Below are 3496 nucleotides of genomic sequence, written 5' to 3' on the forward strand. Positions count from 1 at the left end.
AGGATCTACAACTTTGATGAAGACATCAACTAGAGAAAATCCCATCTTGATAGAGTAAAAGACGTTGCAATAAGACATAGCTATGTAGGGCCAATCAAGGGGTGTGTGAGCCACATGGCCATGTCATGCAAGGGGGCGTGAGCTCCACACGGCTGTGTGAGCCACATGGCCCATAGCCGTGTGAGCCACATGGCCGTGTAAGGTTTCCAGAGGAGAATAATGACATGGTCGTGTGAGCCACACGACCGTGTAAGGTTTCCAGAGGAGAAGAATGACATGGTCGTGTGAGCCACATGGCCGTGTAAGGTTTCTAGAGGCAGAGGCAGAGCAGGCCGTGTAGATCTACACGTCCATGCAAGGGAAGCAGAAGCAGTGTGTGCCACGGCCGTGTGAGGTTGACAGAGAGGGGAGTGAGCCAGGTCGTGTCCCACACACGACCAGGTAAGGTTTCCAGAGAAGAAGAATGACATGACCTTGTGAGCCACACGACCGTGTAAGGTTTCCAGAGGCAGAGGCAAAGCAGGCCTTGTAGATCTACATCGCCATGCAAGGGAAGCAGAAGTAGTGTGTGCCACGGCCGTGTCTCACACACGGTCGTGTGAGGTTGGCAGAGAGGGGAGTGAGCCAGACCGTGGCCCACACACGACCAGGTCCTGGGGCCGTGTGGCACCTGATTTTCCCCCTCTCTATAATGGCTTCTTCTTCATTTCAAAGGGGATCTTCTCCCCTTTGGGAGAAAGGAAGATTTGGGCGATTCCTTCCATTCTTAAGTGGATTTCTAGGGGATCTAAGGGAAGATCTTCACCGATTCGACTCCAAGATCGAAGGATTGGATCTGAAGATCATTCTTTTTCGTAGATAAGTTTTCTTTCTCTCCTTTCTGGGATTTGAGGGATTAGAAATGCTTGTAATCTTTATGTTTTCAGATTTCTTTCTTCGATTTATGGAGTAGTTCTCTTGTTCTAGGATGGAGGGAGTATTTGTAAGGATTTCTTGATGTAAACTCTTGTGGATATGCCAATTTTCCATTTCTATAATTTTGTCCTATTTTGTATCTATTTGATCTTGTGTGGAATGTTGTGATTGTGCCTAATTACCATGCTTGATTGAAAGTTTAGATATCTTGTGGATCTTGTAGAGGTAATTCTTCATTCGATTTTTTGAGAGATCTTCGTGATAGGAACATGCCCGTGTAAGGACGTTTGAGGGATTAACTTGAAGGGGAAATTAGGTATTTCAAGAGGGTTGGACAGATTTATGCATTAATCTATATTTCTTGATGGGTTGATGAGCGATGGATTCTTATGTTGATTTTCCGAGGGACGCACCTGACAGGCAAGCCCGTGTAAGGACAACATAGATTCATTCTTAATTGATCAATCTAGGTATGGATTTCAGTCCTAGGTCGGTTCTCTATTGCAAGAGAGAACCGACAACCTTCTACAAATGATGGACAATTGAGAAAAAGGATTTGGTAGATCATTTACATTGAACAACCTTATAAAGAAACCAAAACTCCTAGAATATCCCTTATCATTGCCTTTTTTTCTTGTTGCCTATTCTTTCATTCTTTTGTTTACTTTTCATAGTTACACTTAGAGTTTGTCAATCCATTGATTTGTTGTCTAGCTAATTCGCGTTGAGATATTCTTAGTACTTATTCCAGTCCCTGTGGGTACGATAATCTTTTATATTACTTGCGATATTTTCGTACACTTGTAGAGGTCAATAAGTTTTTAGCGCCGTTGCCGGGAATTGCACTATAACATTAGGGATTATCAATTGAGTTAGACTAGACATAACTTTTCTTTTCATTTGCATAGTTGTAATCTAACTCTTAGAATTCTGGTTTCATAAGTTTTTCCTTTCTTGTATAACATTCTTGTCAATTCCTTTTATTGTAACTCTAATTCTGCATTTTGATTCTAATATTCTTGTCTAACTTTTCTCTGTTTTCTTTTGATCAAGTTTCTTTCTTCTTTTCTTTTGTAAACATATCTTGCAATCTTTAGCATATGAATTATTCTAGACATTTTTCTTTTTTCCTTTTATCTTTTCTTTCTTGTTTTCATTATGCACTTTCTTTCTTGCAATTTTAATTCTGCATTATTTTTCTTGCTTCTCATATTGTATTTTATTTCTTGTCTTTGAATCTTCAATTTTTTTTTATTCTAATAATTTTTTGTTGAATATCCATGAGCTCTAACATGTCAAGCAGGCCGATGAGAAATTTTTCTACACCCTTTTCTGCAAGATTTTTATCTCCCATTGTGCAGCCTCAAATTGAAGCAGAAAGTTTCCAACTAGACCCCGAGTTAATTTTTATGATACAAGGTCACAAATTTGGAGGAGAACTATCAGAAATTCCTTATCTGCATCTTGAAACATTTTTAGAGATTTGTGATATGGTGAAATGTGAAGGAGTGTCAGCAGATGCAGTTCAATTGATGGCATTTCCTTTCAGTATCAAGGATAAAGCAAGGACTTGGTTATATTCTCTCCACCCTCAAAGCATCACAAGTTGGGAACAATTGGAGAAACAATTTCTGAATCATTTTTTTCCTCCAAGCAGAACAGCGTATATGAGGAATTGCATAACAAATTTTACTCCGGCATATGGAGAATCATTATTTGAAGCATGGGATAGATTTAAGAATCTTTAAAGACAGTGTCCTCATCATGGTTTTGAAAAATGGTTGATTTTGCACATATTCTATGAGGGAATTTCTTTCTCAAACAAGAGTTTATTAGATTCATCAGCTGGAGGTTCTTTTATGGACAAAAGTGTAGATAAAGCATATATGTTAATTGATCAAGTGACATTGAACCTCCATGAATGGTCGAACATAAGTTGGATGAAATCTCCCTCAATCTTTCAAGAATTGTAAGCCATAAATGCTATAGAGCCTATCAAACAAGTTGTAACTCAACCATCTATGAGTTTTGAAAATCACAAGTCACAGAACGGGGAGTTCAAACATTTAGGGGCAAAGATTGAAAATATTGTTTCAAAATGGTTTAAAGAAGATCCCCCTCCGTAGACAAGATCTAGTGAAAAGTGTGATGATGTTGGGTTGAGAATTGAAAAAAATCATGAAGAACCTCTGAAGAAGGACATGTTAAGAATTGAGAAGAAGAATAATAGAAGACCACATAAACTCAGTTCCATTATTCCAGGAGGTTCCCAAATGCCACAAGTACCTTTCCCTCAACAATTGATCATACCAATACTAGATAAGCAAGTTGAATCTCCTCCACAAGCTAAAAGGGAATATGGGAAATTAGAAGTACCTTTCCCAAGACCTTCACTAAGGATTCCTTTACCATAAAGGTTAGTGGGGGTCAATGAGAACAATGACTTTAAAGAATTCTATGACACTGGTAAGGTTGAGTGCAGATTTTTGAAGGTATATGAAGATGAAGACTTTTCAGATGAGGATTTTATTGATAATGCAGTGGTAAATTAGTTTTCAGATCTATCTCCAAATTTTATAGA

The 3496-nt window shown here is 38.5% G+C and overlaps 1 non-coding gene across 1 annotated transcript; it reads right to left on the reverse strand.

Annotated features, from left to right (window-relative positions):
• Window positions 1-2580: 2580 nt before the first annotated feature.
• On the reverse strand, window positions 2581-2686 carry LOC122054349. Its single transcript, XR_006132673.1, has one exon. It is a non-coding gene; the product is annotated as a small nucleolar RNA R71 (small nucleolar RNA).
• Window positions 2687-3496: the final 810 nt, after the last annotated feature.

The sequence above is a fragment of the Zingiber officinale genome, chromosome 3A (assembly GCF_018446385.1).
Source record: "Zingiber officinale cultivar Zhangliang chromosome 3A, Zo_v1.1, whole genome shotgun sequence".
Classification (NCBI taxonomy): Eukaryota; Viridiplantae; Streptophyta; class Magnoliopsida; order Zingiberales; family Zingiberaceae; genus Zingiber; species Zingiber officinale.